Below are 22,987 nucleotides of genomic sequence, written 5' to 3'. Positions count from 1 at the left end.
ACAGCAGGCAGATTAACAGAAGAACAAGGCTTACAAATTTCCCTCTGGGGACAGGAGGCATCACATGAAAGAAAAGTGAAACCCAATACCCAGTGAGGCTGGAAGCTTATGTACTTTTCTGCAAAGGGAAGAAAGAGAGGGGACAAAGAGGACTGAAGGCAGAGTAAATGATTTTGGGGAAAGATAAATGGGCCCCCAGAAGAATGAAGAATGAAAAAGGGACAGCCGTGAAGAGGTCTGTCTGGGCTGATGTGACATGAGCCAGTCTTCCCTGGTTGATGAGATCCCCAGGGAGGGGATTCATGCCAACTGAGCTCCCTTTGGAGGATCTGTCTTTCAACAGGTAAGGGAGGTCTAGAGAAAACCTTCCCTGCATTTGCTTCTCCACCACTGCCCTCAGTTTGAAGCAATCAACACATCAAATTGGCATATTCTGGGTGAGGGGAAGGAATTTCCTGAACTTCTTCAATGTACATACATGGATGAGTGGATAAAGAAAATGTGATGTACATATAATGAGATAATAGAATATCACTCACACTAAAAAAGAAGGAAATTCTGCCTTTTCTGACACTGTGGATGAACCCAGAGAATGTTATGTTGGGTGAAATAAGCCAGACACAGAGAGGCAGATATAGTTGACCTTTGAACAACACAGGTTTGAACTGTATGGATCCACTTATACATGAATTTTTCTCAAAAAAAAGTTACAGCAAGGCCGGGCGCGGTGGCTCACGCCTGTAATCCCAGCACTTTGGGAGGCCGAGGCGGGAGGATCACAAGGTCAGGAGATCGAGACCACGGTGAAACCCCGTCTCTACTAAAAATACAAAAAATTAGCCGGGCGCGGTTGTGGGCGCCTGTAGTCCCAGCTACTCGGGAGGCTGAGGCAGGAGAATGGCGTGAACCCGGGAGGCGGAGCTTGCAGTGAGCCGAGATCGCGCCACTGCACTCCAGCCTGGGCGACAGAGCGAGACTCCGTCTCAAAAAAAAAAAAAAAAAAAAGTTACAACAAAGGGGCCTACTTCTCCTGCCTCTTCCCTTCCACCTCCTCCACCTCTTCTGCCTCTGCCACCCCTGACACAGCAAGACCAACGCCTCTTCTCCCTCCTCCTCAGCTGCCTCAACCTGAAGATGATGAGGATGAAGATCTTTATGATGATCCACTTCATGAATAGTAAACAGATTTTTCTTCCTTATGATTTTCTTAATAACCTTTTCTTTCCTCTAGCTTACTTTACCATGAGAACACAGTGTCTAATTTGTATAACATACAAAATGTTTTGATCAGTGGTTTACATTAACATATAAGACTTCCAGGCAACAGTAAGCTACCAGTAGTTAAGTTTTTGGGGAGTCAAAAGTTATACACAGATTTCCGACTGTGTGTGTGGGGATGTCAGCAGCCCCAACCCCCACATTGTTCAAGGGTGGACTGTATTGCACAATCTCCCTTACCTCCTGTTTTAGATGTTAAATCTAAAAAAGTTGAACGCACAGAAGCAGAGAGGGGAATGGTGGTTGTCAGGGGCTGGGGGCTGGGAGTGGAGGGGATGGGGACATGTTGATGAAAAAATACAAACTTCTGGCCAGGTGTGGTAGCTCACACCTGTAATTCCACCATTTCCGGAGACCCAGGCAGGCAGGAGTTCAAGACCATCCTGGCCAACATGATAAAACCCCATCTCTACTAAAAATACAAAAATTATCTGGGCATGGTGGTGCGCACCTGTAATCCCAGCTGCTCAGGAGGCTGAGGCAGGAGAATCGTTTGAACCTGGGAGGCAGAGGTTGCAGTGAGCCAAGATCACGCCACTGCACTCCAACCTGGTGACAGAGCCAGACTCAGTCTCAAAAGTAAATAAGTAAATAAATAAATAAGCACAAACTTCCAGTTACAAGATGAATAAGTTCTGGAATCTCATACACAGCATGACAGCATAGTTAATAATAGTTAATAATACTTGACATTTGCTAAGAGCATATCTTAAGGTTCTCATCACACACAAGGTTACTATGTGAGGTGACAGATGTGTTAATTAGCTTGGTTGTGGTAATGAGTTCACAATATATACATATATCAAAACATCACACTGTGACCATCACATCACCTTAAATGTATACAATCTTTGACAACTATACTTCAATAAAGCAATCACCCCTCACTTTGTCAATTACACCTCAAAGAACCCTAGCAATGTGGAACTGATAACATTCAGAGGGAACATGGAAGGAGACAATCTTTTAACTAGGTTTAAAAGGATTAAAAGTAGGTAAGAATGACTGAAGTCACCAGAAAATACCACGTTGCCATCACAGAAGACAGGCTTGCTTGAAACACCAAGGGGAAACTTCTGGAAGTGAATAGTGAAATCAGGGAAGTTAAAAGTTAAAACACAACAGATTAGCCTCGGATGCTGATAGAAATTTTAAGAATATCCATATGTGGAATTGTCAGAATATATAGCAATAAAGATTTGCAAACTGAGAAAGATCATCAGGAGACTGGAGAATGGAAATGAGAATATGCAAAACACGCTTGACAATAATTACAAAAGGAGAGAATGCAGATAATGAGAGAACGGTCCTATTCAAAGAGATACTGGCTAAGGAATTTCTGGAACTGATGGAAACCATTGATCTTTAGATTCCAAAACCATAATAAATGCCAAGAATAAATGAAAGTAGATAATATGCAGAAGTATTGTTGTGACACTGAAGTAAATCAACCAAAACTGATGTTTAAGAGACCCAGAATCTCAAAAGTATCCACCCACAAGATAGTTTGTACTCACAAATGGAAACAGGAGAAGGTTACAGTGGAGAAAGAATAATTTTATAAAACATACTTGCCCAGGCAGTTGCAATCCAGGGAGAAAGCCCACCTGACCCTCACAGCAAGGGAGAAACTGGCTTCATGTTTCTTGTTAGTGGTGGCACTGAAAAAGCCCAGCATCACCTCTGTAGTGTTCCTGCTGAAAGTGCAAAACCTGATTCTCAATGTGAGGATGTATCAGGCACCCAAATGGAGGAACGTTCTATTACATGACTAGCCTGTATTTTGAAATATGTCAATATCAAGAAATCAAAGAGGCTGCAGACAGTTCCAGTTGAGATAACTGAATGAAGGCATGGTTCAGGATCTTCTTTCCCTATAAACACAATATTGGAACAGCTGGCAAAACCTGAAGAAGATCTGAAGGTCTGAGAATTGTATTGTGTCAATGAAGATTTCCTGTTTTTGATCACTGTATGTGATAATGTAAGAGTCGCCCTTGGTTTCAGAAACACATGCTCAATACTTGTAGGTAAAGGAGCATCATGTCTGCAACTGACTCACAGGGTCTAGGAAAATATACATTCTACATCTGCACCAAGAGAAGAGCATTTAGCAAATGTAGTCGAATGTTAATATGAGAGGAATCTGAAGGAAACATAAATGGAATTTTTTGCACTACTATTGCAACTTTTTTTTTTTTTTTTTGAGGTAGAGTCTTACTCTGTTGCCCAGGCTGAAGTGCAGTGGTGTGATCTCAGCTCACTGCAACCTCCATCTCCTGAGTTCAAGCAATTCTTCTACCTCAGCCTCCTGAGTAGCTGGGATTACAGGGGCCCGCTACCATGCTCAGTTAATTTTTGCATTTTCAGTAGAGACAGGGTTTCACCACGTTGGCCAGGCTGGTCTCAAACTACTGACCTCAAGCAATTCACCTGTCTCGGCCTCCCAAAGTGCTGGGATTACAGGCATGAGCCACCATGCCAGGTCACAACTTTTAAAATGTCTGAAATTACATCAAAATAAAAGATAGGAAAAATTAGAGAAATAAATGTAGGCAAGGCAGATATCTCAACAGTCACATAACCATGGAAATATTTATTTATTTTGAGGCAGAGTTTCACTCTGTTGCCCAGGCTGGAGTGCAATGGCATGATCTGAGGTTACTGCAACCTCCATCTCCTAGGTTCAAGGGATCCTCCCATCTCAGCCTCCTGAGTAGCTGGGACTACAGGCATGCATCACCACACCCCACTAATTTTTGTAATTTTTGGAGAGACAGGGCTTTGCCATGTTGCCCAGGCTAGTCTCAAACTCCTGAGCTCAAGCGATCCACCCACCTTGGCCTCCCAAAGTGCTGGGATTTCAGGCATGAGTCACTACACCGAGCCAGGTTTCTTTAATATACTAAGGACACATTAACTGTCAACCAAGATTTCTCTCCTGACATGGCGATCACTCAAGATTATGAATCGAATCAAAACCTTTTCAGGCAAAAAAAGACTTGGAGAGTTCATGGCTAAGAGAAATTGCATTGAACTAAGTAGTAGTAAGGATGTAGTTGAAGGAAACCAAAATAATTCACCCCACAATATACTTGGACATATTTTGAGATGGCTGTTTAGAGGGGCCTGCAAACAGAAGCAGCCCTGCAAAGCTGTCTTTTGAGGGGAAGGTTCGCATCTGTAGAGAATCCATACCAGCGCAGGCAAGTTTCCTTTGAAGCCTTCCCTTGTCTGGATCTAGGAAGGAGTCGCTCAGAGTCTGACATGTTTAACCATCAGAAAGAAACACTTACCGTCTATCCTCTCTGAGGACTGCTGTCTGTGTGGTTCTATCTGCATTCTGCGACCACCTTTGCTAGCCAGGCCTCCTCCTCCCTCTCCCCTAACCTGTCCTGCCATGATCCCAGCCCCTGTTCCTTCTGTAACCTCAAGGCAGTAAATAAGCTTCTGCGCACCATTGCGGGGTTGGGATCATCGCTCTGGTTCTTCTCCATGTGCACATTAATAAATGTGCATGCCATTTCTCCAGTTAATCTGCCGTTTGTGAATTGATTTTTCAGTGAACCTTTCAAGGGCAAAGGGGAGGTTTTCCCTGGACTCCTACCGTTTTGGTGCCCTGAACAGAATACCAAAGCTGCTTTGCTCTTCTGGAAGCTTCAGTCAGGGGACCAGGACCTGACGAGCTGGCAGAAGGGTAAGAAATTCTTACCAGCCAGGCTCCTGGCCGGTCTCTCTGTGGAGTCCGGGTGAGCAGATGGTAAAAATCAGTTGTTTTTCCTCTGCAAGATATTGATTAGTGGGGGAAAGGATCTGTGTGAACAGTGTTGGCTGCAGTGACTCTGGTGTACTTTTTGGTGTGAATATTCATATTGTTTAATTAATTAATTAATTTATTATTATTATACTTTAAGTTCTAGGGTACATGTGCATAACGTGCAGGTTTGTTACATATGTATACTTGTGCCATGTTGGTGTGCTGCACCCATCAACTCGTCAGCACCCATCAACTCGTCATTTACATCAGGTATAACTCCCAATGCAATCCCTCCCCCGTCCCCCGTCCCCATGATAGGCCCCGGTGTGTGATGTTCCCCTTCCCGAGTCCAAGTGATCTCATTGTTCAGTTCCCACCTATGAGTGACCAATGGAACAGAACAGAGTCCTCAGAGATAATACCACACATCTACAGCCATCTGATCTTTGACAAACCTGAGAGAAACAAGAAATGGGGAAAGGATTCCCCATTTAATAAATGGCGCTGGGAAAATTGGCTAGCCATAAGTAGAAAGCTGAAACTGGATCCTTTCCTTACTCCTTATACGAAAATTAATTCAAGATGGATTAGAGACTTAAATGTTAGACCTAATACCATAAAAACCCTGGAGGAAAACCTAGGTAGTACCATTCAGGACATAGGCATGGGCAAAGACTTCATGTCTAAAACACCAAAAGCAACGGCAGCAAAAGCCAAAATTGACAAATGGGATCTCATTAAACTAAAGAGCTTCTGCACAGTGAATATTCATATTGTTTAATGCCCTTCCTTCCAGGAAGATTCTTCTCCTCTCGCTTGGTCTTCTTGTGTTGTTCTGTCCTGAAGAGGGGCTCTGTAGGGTAGAATGCGGGCTGAAGATCCTGCCAGCTCCTTGTTCAGGCCGGCCGTGAAGAGCAGCCAGTCTGCGGTTGTGATCAGATGGGCATTCGAAATTTGCCGTGGGTCCTCAAAATAGAAGCCAAGCTGGGTGTGGTGGCTCCCAGCCCTTTGGGAGGCTGAGGTGGGCAGATCACTTGAGGTCAGGAGTTCAAGACCAGCCTGGCTGACATGGCGAAACCCCATCTCTACTAAAAATACAAAAATTAGCCAGGCATGGTGGTGGGCACCTGTAATCCCTGCTACTCAGAAGGCTGTGGCAGGAGAACCACCTGAACCCAGGAGGCAGAGGTTGCAGTGAGCCAAGATCACGCCACTGCACTCCAGCCTGGGTGACACAATGAGAGACTGCATCTCAAAACAATAACAAAAAACAAAATAGAAGCCAGATGAGGACCCCTGTCATCTTGTTTTCTGCCCTGGAGAGTTTGACTTGTGACAAGTGGGAGCACTGTCTCTAGTTTCCGCCATTTGGGGTGTGATTTTTGGGTCACATTAGGTGTTCAGTCTGAAGATGCCTGGGAACCTGAGACACAAGGTTTTAGGCAGCACACTTTTTTCTGAATGTGTACAGCTGTTGGGGAAGTTTGTCTTAATAAGAAGTACCACCCGTAAGGGATTTTTGTGGTCTGGCCCTTGCTGCTTGGTTAGTCCTGGGAAAGTCCCATCTTAGGAGAGCTGCCCAGTGTCATGGGTTAAGGGGTCTGTGATGAGTGTCCCTCAGAAACATGTGGGTCACCAGAGGCACTGTGCACACAAACACCATCCTAACCAGGTGTGGCAACAAGAGTCTCTTGCTTTGCAAGGACATGGATGGAGCTGGAAGCCATTATCCTCAGCAAACTAACACAGGAAGAGAAAACCAAACACCACATGTTCTCATTTATAAGTGAGAGCTGAACAATGAGAGCACATGGACACAGGGAGGGGAACAACACGCACTGGGCCCTGTCGGTGGTGGGGGAGGGAGAGTATCAGGATAAATAGCTAATGCATGCGGGGCTTGATACCTCGGTGATGGGTTGATGGGTGCAGCAAACCACCGTGGCACATGTTTACCGATGTAACAAACCTGCATGTCCTGCACATGTATCCAGGAACTTACAACTAAATTAAATTAAATTAAATTAAATTTTAAAAAAGAAAGAAAAAAATAGGCAAGAAATTGGAATTAAGGAGCTAATTTTTTATTTTATTATTTCAACCAGTAAAATCTGTGAGTTAAAATTAAAAAAAAGTCTCTTGCTATCTGAGTCTATTCTAGCAGTGAATTTCACTGGAGGCATCTTTGGAACTGTCTATTCTGTGCCCTCCTCAGGAAACAATTCTTTCTTAAATGGTAATAACTTACTTTAAACCTGGAAAATCACATCCGGGGCTTTCCATGAAGAGGCTGTGGGATAGATTACTATTAGAATAAGTACATCATTGGAAATTCTAGTCATTAGCAGCTAAAAGATGGATTCTTTAAGTTAGAAAGACCTCTAAATTACAAAAAAATAGTTCAGAGATTTCTTATTCTAAACAACTGCCTTATTTATATTCACTGGAAGATTAAATTAAAAGACACGTAATAGTGTCATGGCTTGCCTTAGAAATTCTCTTGACGAGATTAAAGAGCAAAAGTCTGACCTGAAACAAAGCTAAAATCCTTCATATGCTCCAACTGCCTGCCCTGGGTCCCCTGTGTGGTCTGCAGTGCCGGCCACTCCATCTTGCAGTTCTTTTTTATTTTTATTTTTTAAGACCAAGTTTCTCACTTGTTGCCCAGGCTGGAGTGCAACGGCGTGGTCTCGGCTCACTGCAACCTCCACCTCCTGGGTTCAAGTGATTCTCCTGCCTCAGCCTCCTGAGTAGCTGGGATTACAGGCATGCACCACCATGCCCAGCTAACTTTTGTATTTTTAGTAGAGACGGGGTTTCACCATGTTGACCAGGATGGTCTCAACCTCTTGACCTCATGATCTGCCCACCTCGGTCTCCCAAAGTGCTGGGATTACAGACATGAGCCACCACGCCTGGCCCCACCTTGCAGTCTTGTAGCTGAAATTCCACACTTTCACTGCCGCAGCCTGGGTGCAGGCCCTGGTCAGGAAGCCAGTCCCTTTTTGTTTGATATTTGTGTGACTTTTGACTTTGTGGTGTACCCACTTGTCATTGATCCTTTCCCCTTCCATAGATGACTTTTGGCTTTCTGTCATCTCCTGTCTGAGGGGTTACACGGGGCTCTTAGGCTTTTGTGTATAGATGGTCAGCTGAAAGGCTGAGACCCTGGGAGATATGACTGGCAGATGTGGGTTGTACCCCATTTGTGGCTAGTAAAACTTTCCCTTCTTTGAGCTGTCTTTGAGGTGATTCTGTATCCGGTGAGGACTGCTGTGCACCTCTCTGGAGATGCCTCATGTGCCCTTGGTTAAGTCATAATCTTGATTAAGCCTTATTGGTTTTGGTGAGCCAATTGGGGAGGTACCTTTGTTTAAAAAAAAAAGATCCAATGGTACAATCTCCTGTAATCCAGGCACTTTGGGAGGCTGAGGCAGGAGGATCACTTGAGCCCAGGAGTTCAAGACCAGTCTTGGAAGCAAAGTGAGATCCTGTCTCTACAAAAATACAAAAATTAGCCAGGTGTTATGGCATGGGACTGAAGTCCCAGCCACTCAGGAGGCTGAGCTGGGAGAATTTCTTGAGCCTGCATAATCAAGGCTGCAGTGAGAGCTGTGATCATGCCACTGCACTCCAGCCTATGGGACAGAGTGAGACTGTCTCCAAAAAAAAGTTACTCTTCTTTTTTTCTTTTTGAGACTCTCTCACTCTGTCACCTAGCTGGAGTGCAGTGGTGCAATCTCAGCTCACTGCAACCTTCACCTCTAAGGTTCAAGCAATTCTCATACCTCAGCCTCCCAAGTAGCTGGGATTACAGGCACATGCCACCACTCCTGGTCTTTTTTTTTTTTTTTTTTGTATTTTCAGTAGAGACGGAGTTTCACCATGTTGACCAGGTTGGTCTTGAACTCCTGGCCTCAAGTGATCCACCTGTCCCAGCCTCCCAAAGTGCTGAGATTACAGACATGAGCTACCATGCCCAGCCATAAGGATAGTTTTTATGTTGTTGTTACAATAAAATAGAAGGGCTAGACATAGTGGCTTACATTTGTAATCCCAGCACTTTGGGTGGCTGAGGCAGGAGGATCACTTGAGGCCAGGAGTTTGAGACCAGACTGGGCAACATAGCAAGACCCCAATCTCTACAAAAAAACTTTAAAAATTAGCTGGGTGTGGTGATGCATGCCTGTAGTCTCAGCTACAGTCTAGGAGTTGAAGGCTGCAGTGAGCTATGATTGCACCCCTGCACTCAAGCCTGGGTAACAAAGCGAGACCCTGTCTCTAAAAACAAATAAATACATTAAAAGAAAAGTAAATAAAACAGAAATATCTTTAGAATTTAATTTAGACATGTTTGCCTGGGTCTAATTAGTCAGACAGATTTGTACTGTCTCTGTTAGGTGTTTTAAGATGATAAAACTGAATGGATAGTTGGGGGAAAAAGAAAACAGAAAAATTTCAAGAAGATTTATGAAAATTTCAAGAAGATTTATGAAAATCTTGTTTTGTGTGATAAAAACCGAGATTGAATGGATCTATTTATAAGATTTTATTAAAATTAGCTTTAGCATTAATACACTGTTGCAAAGGTAGAATTTGATTTTCTATTTTAAACAAAATTTTCATGTAGTACTCATAAGAATTAGTAAATGATTTTTGTTTACCTTGTAAGCAAACTGCACATAAAAGAGGGGAGAGATGGATTTTGTTTTCTTCATGCTGTCTTCATTACATCTTTTGATTATTTGAGAAACAGAGTCTCCTTTCTATCAAAGAGTAAAAGATTTTGGTTTTTAAAATCTTTACATTACCACTTGGAATAATCATCACTAATGAATGACTATTACTTTATAGTGGCTTGTGATCCATCCTATTTTTATCAAGCATTTTTATCCATCCTCTTTTTATCTGTCCTGTTTTTATCAATCCTGTTTTGAACTGTTGATATTTGGAAAACTTCCCAAAATCTAATTTCAAATTATAAAACTAAGTATTTTTCGGGAAGAACTTCTGGAAGTCTGAGAGGGACATATTAGGCTTCTTTCGTATGAAAAATCATATGGAAAGACTGGCCAAATAAGAAATTGTATTTAAATTTCTTTCAGTTGTAGTTATAAAAATGTGTCATTAATATGTGTTCCAAAATGGTATGGGATTACTGAAATTCTGATATGTCTTGGTATATGTTATCAGTAATAATTATGATTATTATAGTAAATTGCCGAATGTCACAGAAATAACCACATTTCCTTGTCAATTGTGTTTTTAACCATGGCTATTTTAAGTCTTTTTTCATCCACAGACAATTTTTGTTTTACTTTTATTCTTCTCAGAAAGCAGTTTATGATTTACTATACTCAAAAGCTCGCTTCTCCTTCAAGGAAATTTATAACAAAGACCTTGACAAGTACTCTTGGATACATATTTCTGTTAAGTTTGGATATCATATCATTGAACTAGGCAAAAACTCCCAGAACTCTGATAAGAAAAGGTGATGGATTCCTGAAGATTGCTAACCCAACATTAAGCAGAACAAGAGTTAATTACGTGGGACTAAACTGATAGAGGACTGAAATTTTTTTTCTTGACTCTTTGGTTTGAAACATTGTGTATTCTTTTTATGCTTTGTTTTCCAGAGTCAAGAAAACTTTTTTCTCTTAAGCTATCTATAGCTTTGAACAATTGAACAAAATTGAAACATTCAATCTCTCTCTCTACCAGACTTCTCCAGAATTTGGAAACTATTTGTAAGTATTTTTAATTTATGTCAATCTAGTTACTTGCATAAGTTCAGTAAGAATTTTTTTTTTTTTTTTAAATAACAGGACACAATTGGAGACACTGGTTATTTTACCAAGGTTTTAACTAGAATGGCATATTTTCAGATATGACGATCCTTTTTAGAAGAACTAAAGTTGATTTTGTAGAGCTAATAAAAATCCTTGTGGAAAGACTGGCCTGGTACCTTATCTACACAGCTCCCTTATAAGGTTCTGGACCTTGCAGTAAGTAAAGAATGTCACTTTCTGATGGGCCCAAGAACCTCAAGATATATTGGGACCTCATCAGGAGAGGAATTCACTGAATTTGTACAGGCATTACAGGCACAGTGTGATGGCAAACCCTTGGCTTGGCTTCCTAGCCTTTAGAGGATTTTAAAAGTCTAAGCTGAAATTCCTTATGAAAAAGTTCCAGCGAGGCCAACTTAAAAGAATGGCCAGCCACCATTTTTTCTGTACTTTATTCAAACAATCAGGACAATTATAACAAAACTAAAACTTGTTTTGTGAATAAATTGGTCCTATTGTGATTTGTCTTTGTTAGAAATGGGGAACTGGAGAGAGAAAAATTATGTTTGAGAAAAAAACTATAGTATACCCACTATTATATTCTAGCCCTGTCCATTGCTTTTCAGTTTTTATTATTTGTCTACAAGTGGGACTAAATCCTGAATTCTTTTCTGGCTACAAGTCTCCAAGCTAATGTTTTCACATTTTCGCACATTTTTCTGACTTGGAATCACTAGGAATAAAACACTGTGCTTTTCTTAAAGCCCTGCAAATTGAAGCTAGAAAACTTGATATAAACTTTGGGAGAAATCACTATAGCAACTTCACATGTAAACAGCCTTTGTACCTGTTGATGTATAGACTACTCAGAAAGTTTATTGGAATACCTGATTCAAACTAATACCAAGAAAAATCAGTCAGACTACCACTACAATTTGAAGATGCTTCAGCGACTCTGGAAAACTAGTCTACAGACTATTCCAGACATTAACCTTTGTTTTTCTTCTGTTTCCATAGAAATGTCTCAAAAAGATCTGAAACAAAATATTTAAATTTGTTCTTTTCTGCTCATTCAAATTTGTAATTTCTATTTGTTGCCTATCTCTTATCTAACAAACTCTAACCCAAATCTCTCCAAACGGATCAGCTTGCCGTTTTTGTGTGTGAAACATTTGAAGTTTCAAAGTAGGGAGTGGAGAAAACCAAAATATTTTATCTCAATATGTACTTTGGTGCATTGGAAAAAAGGACTCTGGAAAAAAAGAAAAAGGATACTTTGGCATATTTTGAGATGGCTTTTCAGAGGGCCTGCAAACAGAAGTAGGCCTGCAAAGTTGTCTTTTGTTGGAGAGGTTGGAAAGAAAAAAGCACCCCACAAATACGATTTATTTATAAAACATTATGTGCTGTCTTAGTCCATTTTGTATTACTACTACAGAGTACCACACAGACTCGGTAATTTATAAGGAAATGTATGTCTCACAGTTCTTGAGACTGATAGGCCCAATATTAAGATGCTGACATCTGGTAAGGGAAGGCTTTCTTGCTGCCTCATCCCATGGTGGAAGGTCAAAGAGAGGGGGAGGGAGAGAAGAGAGAGAGAGAGAGCGAGAAGGAGAGAGATACCCACTTCCATGATAACTAACCCACTCCCGAGATAAGGGCATCAATCCATTCATGGGGGTAGAGCTTTCATGGCCGAATCATGTCTTCTTAAAGATTCCACCTACTTTAGCCCTTCCTCATGGAACCTTTTTATTTTAAAAAATAAAAGGTCCCACCTCTTAATGCTGTTGCACTGGGGACCAAGTTTCCAACACATGCTTTTGGGGGCCACACTCAGACCATAGCAGGTGTCCAGCCCCATTGTGTCTTGCAGTCAACCAAACAAAGCCAGGAAGGAGTCGGAAGTCCTGAGCCACGTGGCCTGTCAAATAATCACATGGAAGTTATGTCTGTTTCTCATTGCTGCTATGGCTGAATACCACAAACTGGCTTAAAACCGCACACTTCTGGAGGCGAGAAATCCCAAATGAGTCTATCTGGCTAAAGTCACGTTGTCTGCAGGGCTGCGCTCCTTTCTGGGGACTCCTGGGGAGACTGTTCCTCACCATCTGTGCTTCTAGAAGCTGCCCACATTCTCTAGTTGACAGCCACATCACTTCGACCTCTGCTTCCATGCCCATCTCTCTTTCTATGACCTGGCCCTCCTCCCTCCCTCTTTAGGAAACCTTGTGATCATCTTGGACCCACCTGTGAGATCCAGGACATCCTCTCCAGAGCCACACCTCAATGCAGGGGCACATCCCCATTGCCACATAGGTAACATGGTCACAGGTTTCATGGCCTGGGATGGGAATAGCTTTTGAGGGGCATTGCTCTGCCCACCACAGTAATGAAGAACTTGAGACAGCTGCACTTGTTAACATGTTGGTCCACAAGAACTAAAGCCCTAAAGGATTTGACTGCCTTCCACTCCCTTCTCCTGACTCCAGATAGCAGTGAATCCACAGGAGAGACTGGGATCAGCTGACCTTAGAGTGTGTCTGGTGTCAACTCTAATTGGACCAGTAAGGGAAAAGAAGCCTTTGGATAGTACCAGAATGGACTTGAAGTTCTCAGTCAGCCAATGTCCATGACCATGCTGCCATTCAGATTTTTGCCACTTGTTTTCCAGGCTGCAGATTCTTCAACACACGAAACCAATCACACGATGGGACACTCAATGTTGCTGCTTCCCTGCTTAGTTTGGCCCGAGATTCCTTGCTGCAAGGCAAGCCCCACCTGCAGCTCTGATAACCCACCATTCTCTCCAGGCTCACTGATCTCCCGGGTGGACAATCTGGAAGGGGTCTCACTGGGATTGTGAGGCAGGCAGAGGCCAGAACCAACAGCCATGCCTGGTTAGAGAATGCAGCATCCTAAGCACAGCCAAGGAGGAATCTGGCTGTCCTCCAAGTCTCAGCCTCTTCAGCCGGCACCACAGGCTTCTGTGCCCACGTGCCTGGGCCTGCAGCCACCTGAGGTCCGTATCTATTATGTCTACCAGCTGGGCCAGGGCCATGTCCCCCTCCTCCCGGCTGAGTCAGTGTCTGAAAAGCAGACCTGATATTAATCCGTATGTCTAACAGGGTACTTGTTATCAACACACCAAAAGGAGGAAAAATTCATCAAACTGGAGTTTATGCTCAATTTTTGTTGGCGTATGTCTTCACTTGTCACAATATGATGACAATAAAATAAAAGTTTTATAAGATCTCTCAAACCCAAGGGTTCGGAAACAAATGAAGCCTCAAATGAGGGGTTATAGGTGCCAGACAAACTGTAGGTCTGGAATTTGGAGGGCCAGCCCCACCTGGAGCTACCACTTGGCGGCCCCTTCCCTCCCATAGCAACCAGCACAAACTAAGCAGAGGTGGGCACCTGCCAGGGCTGTGTTCCTCCCAAAGCCCACCCTGCCCCAGGGGTGACACCCTGAGGGTCCAGTGCTCAGTCCAGTCTTGCAGTCAGCCCAGCCCATACCCAAAATCCTGATTTGCCTTCCAACAGCCTTTGGTTGGTGACATCTCACCCCAGATTCCCAGCTAGAAAGCTACTCTAGAACCAACACATTCAGACTCCAAACAGAAGAGACAAACTCACAGGAATTGCACGCTGGAGAGGGTAAGCTCACTCCATATCATGATACATAGACCAGTAAGACCCAAACTGGGCTGCAGCCTGCAGAGGCGTGTGGCACACAGCACAGCTTCCTATCAGAGTTCTTACACCTCTGGGCATCTCGTCTGAGATATCCCCATTTCTGCCATGATGACCTTCCCCTCCACCCACGCCCTCCATCCTTCCTGCCATGCGCTCAGCCTTGATCTATCAATTACCTCTCCTTCTCCTTTACATAAAACTCAGTTCTTGGTCATCCACTTCCCATCAGCCTTTGCAAAAGACCAACTGTCACAAGAGTAATAACCAAAGTTCTGTGCACCGCTGACGTGAGTGTAGCGGCTGGAGTGTGAAATCAGAGCTACAGAGGCAGGTGGACCGTGCATACCTCCAGTGGGTGATAGTACATGCGTGTCCATTTCATTATAACTTTTAGAGTATAAAAATAGACTCTATATCCCCTGCTGAGTATAAGATGTCTTTTCACAGTAATGAGAAATAAACAAAAGCAACCCCCTCCCACATAACCCGTGTCAATTTAGGCTCTTATTCAAGTCAGCTCGGGTTTGAATTCTAGCCAATTGGTAAGAAGCAGCATAATTTTGGACAATCACTTAACTTCACTAAGCCTGTTTTCTACCTATAGGATCAAGCACCTGCTCCAAACAAACAAACAAACAAAATATCAGAAGGTAGAGCCGTGATCCAAGCCCTCTTTTTCATGTTCAGAGCATAATTCTCCACCTTCATCCTACAACAATATCCCAATTAATGAAAATAATTATTTATATTTTTAATTTCTCATGACGTTTATAGCAGCCATGCATGAGGACAGCCTCCACTCCTACCCTTGTTACTAACACGTACAATTGAATGAAAAAATATCAAGACATAATACTCAACAAATAGCCCAGTCTCTGCTTCTCAAGTTAGTTAAAAGCACACCAACGGGTAACTGGGAGATTCATACTGAGTAAGTAGCAAATATTCCAGGCCAGATATTCCTTGTGGGAGGGGCAGTGATGGTCTCTGCTGCTCTCCATGCAGTGGGGGGGCCTCCCTTGGACTGGTCATTAATGAACCTACTTCACACCCTCTGCAGCTCTTCCTGCAGTATTCCAAGGCCCCAGACTTGCCCCGTCCCCTCTCATAGGAGTGCTCTGTCTGCCTGCTGATGTTGGAGGTGCAGGTGGGAGCTTCTTGGACCATCTGCTGGGGTCTCTGTCTCCTTGGATCTGCTGTAGGAGAGCGTCTTCCTGTAACCTCATCCTGTGTGTCTGCCCATTGGCTCTGCCAACTCACAGGGTGGCTGACGTGCTCTGGACAAGACACCCACCAGCACGAGTTCGCCTCTTCTTCATCACAGCAGTCAGGTTTTGTTTTAGTTGTGTCACAGGAGCATTGAGGAGGACAGAAGCAGCAACTGTGACCTCCCCCTTGGCCATCAGAGGCACAGCTCTGCCCTGCTACAGGCCACCTGTAGGCAGACCGTGGCTCTCTGACACACTACATTTGAAAGCAAGTCCACAGTTGTCTTCCAAAATGCTGACTCTTTTGAAACATCATCAAAAAGAAAAAAGAGGAGGGATTGGAAGAAAAGCTGTGAGATGATGGAAATCTGAGACGGAGAACTGAAGAAGGGTGGAGGACATCAGGCCAGGGCTGAGAAGGGTCACTGCCATCCAGCACTCAAGCCAAGGGTGGGCTGTAGCAGGGGTTTGTGGGTGTCCCAACACGGACAGTGCTGCCCTCTTGCACCATCCCTCAACAGACAGGTGGGGAGTGTGACCGCCTGTGCCAAGGTGGGCAGGAAGGGGAACTGCCTCCTATCGAGGTGTGGGAATTTCTTCCTGTGTAGGGAAGTGGAGAACCTATTATTTTTGCTACAATAATTTTGTTCCTTCTCATCTTGTCTCCCTCAAATAGATGCTGGGATCCTAGCCAGGAGGTGCTGCCTTCCGGTTTTCTGTCTTTCCCTGAGCTGGAGTCTCCAGTGACAGGACAGGGCTCCTGACAGACTCCTGAAAAACCCTGGCATGCCTGCACTGTGACCTGAAATGGATACTACCTTCCCCCCTGCGGGGACACATGCTGCTTTCTCTAGAGTTACAATGTCTTCAGGCTTTTCCTCTTCATGGAGGTCACTTTTTACCTCAAGTTATTAATTCTCTTACAACATTTAGCTTCTTGGCAGCAGGCTGTGATGCTTGAGTGGTGCTCACACACTGAGTTCTTAGATCTGAGTTCTTAATGCTTATTTTAAAGTTGCAAGGTCTATTAAATTGACCTGAGGAATAAAAATTAAATCATAAGTTCCCCCAACTGACTGATAGAACCCTCTCTTGGCCAAAGGGACCCCAGAGAAACCTTAAAAACTGAGCTCCTGGCCATGACAGGATGGGACATCAGACACACTTCAGCATGTCCCTTCCATATTAACCTTTAACCGAACTCTTTCCTAAGGAGTAAGCAGAAACCAGCTCTGGCAAACAAGAAACACAGGAATCATTCGTTTATCATCTTTAGCCAATCTTCTGAAGCTGTGGCTGGACTCACCCTACCTCTTTGCAGTTTTGGAGTGATAGTCACCAGCTTCACAGTGCATCCTTCCTAAAACGGACCACTGCCTCTGGGCCAGTTTTGACTGGCTCACAGAGGATGCACAGTGAGTGGTTTCTGGCCTCTGCTGCACCTTTTGATGTCAGAGGCTAAAAACTCCACTCCCAGATCATGCTAATGCATGAACACGTGACCTATGAAGAGGCATGAAACTCAGTGGCACATTCATGTTTCTCCTTTCATAAATATTCATTACTCCTCCTACAGCTTATTGAATATGTATGTTCTGCCACCCAACTCAGCATAAATTCCGACTCCCTTTGCCCCTCCCTCGAAGCATTTGCTTTTGGCAGAGCCAGAGGCTACACTTCCCAGCCTGTGAGCTTCAGTCCTTAACAAGAATTAAAGCTCTCCTTTCCAATGCATGAACTGCATGATTTATCAGTTGACTGCTTTGCTGGTGTTCACACTGCTATCAAGAGCAGTAAGTAGTCAATTCTTAGAAAAACGTAAGGCTAATAAAGATTTTAAAAATCTTTAAGCTCTTGAATGTATTTTCAAATAAGACAACTTTTCTCCTAATTTGCAAAGATAAAACATTACCAAAGATGACAGGTGCAATAATAGATGCCTGCACACACATGATCTCAGGCATTTTAAGGATTCCAGGAAAGCCAAACCAAAGTGTTTTTCCCATTCTCACACAGTGATCCACACAGAGTACAGTCACTCCTTCATATCCATGGGTTCTGCCTCCATGGATTCAGCCAACCTCGATTCAAAAACATTTGAAAACAAAGGTTGTGTCTGTACTAAACATACGGACTTTTTTTTCTTGCCATTATTCTCTGAACAATACAATGTAACAACTATTTACATAGTATTTACATTTAAAGCAACCTTGTCCAACCTGTGGCCTACCCTCCAACACAAATTTGTAAACTTTCTTAAAACATTATGAGATTTTTTTTGGCGATTTTTTAAAGCTCATCAGCTCTCGTTAGTATTAGTGCATTTTATATGTGGCCCAAGACAATTCTTCTTCCAATGTGGCCCAGGAAAACCAAAAGATTGGACACCCCTGATTTAAACCATGTGGAAGATATTTGTAGATTATATGCAAATGCTACACATTCATATATAAGGGACTTGAGCATCCGGTAATTTTGGTGTCCAAATCACCAAAACCCTTCCAGAGGAGGAGTTTTGGGACCAATCCCTTTGAAGATACCAAAGGATAATTGTATTTCTCTGATCACTGGTCACTAAAATGCATAGAGATTTCTCCACACCAGCCACTCCTTCAGCAGATAACAGCTGGGTGTCTCCTAATTCAATTCAATTCTGAAACTCTCTACCTGGACAGTGTCAGACCTCACAGATTAAGGGCTCAGTCCCACCCGACCGCCCTGCTTCAGATACCAGTCACAAGTAGTAGGTTGTGACCTCTGCTTCTGCCCAACTGGCTGCAAATCAGAATTCCCAGTATTCCCCTCCTCGGGTTTGGTTAATTTGCTACAGTGGCTCACAGAGCTCAGGGAAATGCTTGACTTACACTTATTCATTTATTACAAGGGATATTTCAAAGTATGAAAAGGAAAGGCAGATGGAAAAGGCGCACAGGGTGAGGCATCTGGGAAGGGGCTCAGAGCTCCCACACCTGCTCCAGACACACCGCCCTCCAGGCTCCGCGTATTCAGCCATCTGGGAGCTCTCCAAACCCTGTCCTTGTGGGTTTTCACTGAGGTGGCATTATAGAGGCATGATCGACCACAGCATTGGCAATTGGTGATCAACTCAATCTTCAGTCCCTCTCCTCTCCCCAGAGGTTGGCAGGTGGGGCTGAAAGTCCCAACCCCCTAATCCCACCTATGTCTTTCTGGTGGCCAGCCCCCATCCTGAAGCTCTCCAGGGTCCCCAGCCACCAGTCATTTCATTAGCACACAAATGACACTCTTAGTACTCTGGAGATTCCAAGGGTTTCAAGGAGTTTTTTTTGCCAGTAAATGTGGATGGGGATGAAGACCAAATATATATTTCAAAATATCACAGGAGTCTAAATTGGTAACAGGCTTTCTAACATGCAATTTGTTAAGTCATTGCATGACTTAAAAATATAGTTTTAGAAAGCTATTCGAAGGGAAAAGTTGGTGGGTGTTCATGAAAAGATATGGATGAAGCTGTTCATTTCAGCCGTATTTATTCATTTATTTATTTATTATTTTTTGAGGCAGAGTCTCACTCTGTTGCCTAGGCTGGAGTGCAGTGGCACAATGATGGCTCACTGCAGCCTTGAAATCCTGGGCTCCAGTGATCCTCTTGCCTCAGCCTCCTGAGCAGCTGGGACCACATGAGTAGGCTCCTGTGCCCAGCTAATTCTTATTTTTTGTAGCGACGAGGTTCCCCTATATTGCCCAGGCTAGTCTTGAATTCCTGGGCTCACATGATCCTCCCGCCTCAACCCTCAAAGTGCTGGGATTACAGGCATGAGCCACTATGCCCAGCCTCAGTCTTATTTATAATGACAAAAGAAAAACAATCTGATCCATCCTATAAACTAAAAATAAAATCCTAAGCTGCCCCCGTTGACCGAACAGACCCTCTCTTGGCCAAGGGCACGCCAAGCGTTTTTGCACCCCCTCCCTTTTAAAGTTTAGGTGCAACTCTCCAACATTAGTATTAGAGATTCGGAGACTGACAAAGCAGATTCTGTGTCAATAAAAAACCAAATTATAAACAAGACCTAAGGCCATGCCAGGCAAGGGTTTAGTCAGGCCTGCAGGCCATCAACCTTGCTACATAGCATCCTTAACTTAAAACATGCCTTTCTGCTGACATCAAATTTTAGACAGAGCTTACTCCTTTAACCAACCACAAATTAGAGAATTTCTGAATCCATGTATAACCTGTAAACCCCTGCTTCAAGATGTCCCAATTATTTGGGTCACACTAATGTACCTTCCATGTGTTGATTTATGTCTTTGCCTAGAACGCTTTCCTCCTTAAAATGTATACAACCAAACTGTAACTCGACTGCCTCGGGAATGCTTCCTTAGGACCTCTGAGACCGTTTCCCCAGGCCACTGTCACTCATTCACTCATAGGAAACCTCTTTCAAATATTTTACAGAGTTTGCCTTCTCCATCAATACTCCATGTCTGCGAATGCTCAAATCAGCATTCCTCAATTTAAGTTATCTATTTGCTCCTGTCACTGTTTTTGACATACCCTGATATGACCTATGCTTTTTCCTAGTTCTCCTTGCATGCCCCCAGAGACAAGTTCTGTCAGTGTCGCCTCCCAAGTGTATCGTGCATCTGTCCACTTGCCACCATCTCTCTGCTACCCCCTTTCTGGGAGTCCTGACCCTCTTACTTGACGGTGAGTGCTTCGTGCTTCCTGCTTCTTGACGGTAAGTGCTTGCGAAATGGTGCTTCTTCCAGCCAATTCTCTTATGCAGCATCTTATGGAAAACCCAAGCTTGTTCCTGCCTTACAACGTTTTTGCTAGCTGCAAATTCAGGACAACCAGCTTCTCATTAATTACTCAGGCCACAATTCCTATTTTTCCATCAGAGGACCCTTTGACGGCTGGCGTCCTGTGCAGTGCTGGCCCCTCCACACACACAGCCCCTTCTCTGCGATGTCACCCTCATAATCCTGATAGTCACTTGCCATCAACTCATTTATTTCTTAGTAAGAGCTTTAGTGAGACATCATTTGCATTTCAAACAATTCACCACTGAAGTGTACAATTTAGCTGCTGTTAGTATATTCACAGAGCCGGGAACCCATTATCCAGTCAATTGCAGAATATTTTCAGCATCCTGAAAGGACTTCCCATACCTATCAGAGGTCATCCCACGAAGCTCCCCATCCCTTCCAGACCTAAGCAACTGCTCATCTGCTTTCTATTTCTGCAAATTTGCCTATTCTGGACATTTCCATGAATGGAGTCATTTATGACCGGCTTCTTTCACTGAACGTGCTGTTTCCAGTGTTCACCACGGTGAGGCGTTCCTTACGTGTGAATGCTGCATTGTGTGGATGGAGCACGTTTTGTTTATTCACTCATTAGTCGGTGAACATTTCGGTTGTTTCCTCTTCTTGGCTATAATGAATGATGCTCCTAAGAACGTTTGTGTGCACGTGAACATGTGTGAACATGCTTTCAAGTGTTGTGCTCTTAATACCTTTGAGGAAGTTTTGGTGGAACGGACCACAAAAAATGGCATATACATCTCAGCCTTCCGTTTATATAGAAAATATCTCTTGAAGGATATATTAAAAACTCTAGCAGCGTGAGTGTCTCTGGATAGTGGGGTTTGGGATAGGTATTATTTAAGAATTTCTTATTCTTTGCATTAAAGAGAAAATATTACTATTCTAATTAAAAATATTATAAGGAAGTAACATGTCACTCTTTGCCTAGCTTGGTTTGCTGGGTCCACGAAGTCATTGACCTGGCATGCCGGACCGTGACCCCTCCTCCCTCACTCTTGGATTTGCCATAGAAGCGCCTGGCATTTGGGCTCCTGCATATGGAAGCTGTTCGCTCCGGCTTCAAGCCTTGTGCATTTGTCTTCTGCCTGGACGACACTGCCATCCACGCCTCTGAGAGGCTGAACACGCTCACCTTTCCCACTCGCCTGGGGAGCCTTCCCTTAATCCTCGAGACTAGATTCTCTCAGGCACCGCATGCCATCACTCTCCTCATTCTTACCCACATGTTGACTGTGTGTGTGTGTGTGTGTGTGTGTGTGTGTGTGAGCTGTTCTGCTCCTATTAGAAACACTTTCTGAACCTGTCTGTAGGCTTGCTGCAGAAGCTTCAGAAGGCACACGGGGAGAGGGATGCTGGAGTGAAAAAGGTCTCTTTATTGGATGTTTTCTTCCTAATTTCAGGTGGTGACTTCATGCCTGGTGGATCTGAAGCAACATCCTCAAGCACAAAATCATTTTTATGATGTAAAGATCTGTCTAGGGGAGCACCTGGCTCCTGTCAAACACTACTCAGCTCCGCCTAGAACCTGACTGTGTTTGACCCTGCTCTCTCCTCAGACTGTGCTCCGTGTGGACACCTGTGGCTAGCTGGGTGAGGAGGAAGACTGCGGGATAAAGAGAGAAGGAGGAGGCAGGAGAAATGCACCTGGGCACTCCCCATCCCCAGGCATACACGTGAAATCTTTCTGGTTGGGCAGGAAATGCCCATCTATAGTAGCATGGGAAGCAGCCTGGAGATAAACAAAGACCACTCAAAAGAGAGATGCAAAGGCCCCAGCAAGGGAGTCAGCCATTGCCACTTGCATTTTGGTAGAGACTTGCAGACAGGCAGAGGATGGGAAAGGTTCACAGTGGGAAAAGGGGAGGCTCCAGGTACACTCCGAGTGGAGGCTGTTGGCTTGGGGAAGCTGGGGTGGCCGACCAGAAATAGTGTCTCCTGTGTGGTCGGTTAGGGCAGCAGATTTCACTTTTTCTGGTTGGTTCTAAGTTGGAAGCCTGGACAAAAATTAGGGAAGCTGTTACTAGCCAAGTTCTGGCTATTCTGGGCTGATTGTTACAGGGTGGTGTTAGGCTCCCTGGATTGACTGGAGATAGCGGGCTGGCTTCCTGCGCCTCTGACTTCTAGCAGGCTGGCTTCCTGGGCTGTTGCTGCAGATCCTGGGCTGGCTTTGGGGCTGGTTGCTGCAGACTGTGGCTTGGAGTTTGATTTTTGTATATAGTCTGGCCGCTGTCATTGTATAGTCAGTCTCTCACAGGTCAGCTTATCAGCACCTGCTGGGCCACTCCAGGGCTTGCTACTTCAACCAAGGGATGGCTCTTGCAGATCTACCTCGCTAGACCCCATTTCGGATGTGACACTTGAGTCCTAACAAATGAAGGGCACGTGTGTGGAGGCAGCTAACAGCACAGAGCCAGCTTCTAGGAGAACAAGACGAGAGAACA

Source organism: Macaca thibetana, chromosome 16, assembly GCF_024542745.1.
Source record: "Macaca thibetana thibetana isolate TM-01 chromosome 16, ASM2454274v1, whole genome shotgun sequence".
In the NCBI taxonomy this organism is placed as follows: Eukaryota; Metazoa; Chordata; class Mammalia; order Primates; family Cercopithecidae; genus Macaca; species Macaca thibetana.
Note: the sequence above shows the minus strand (reverse complement) of the source record.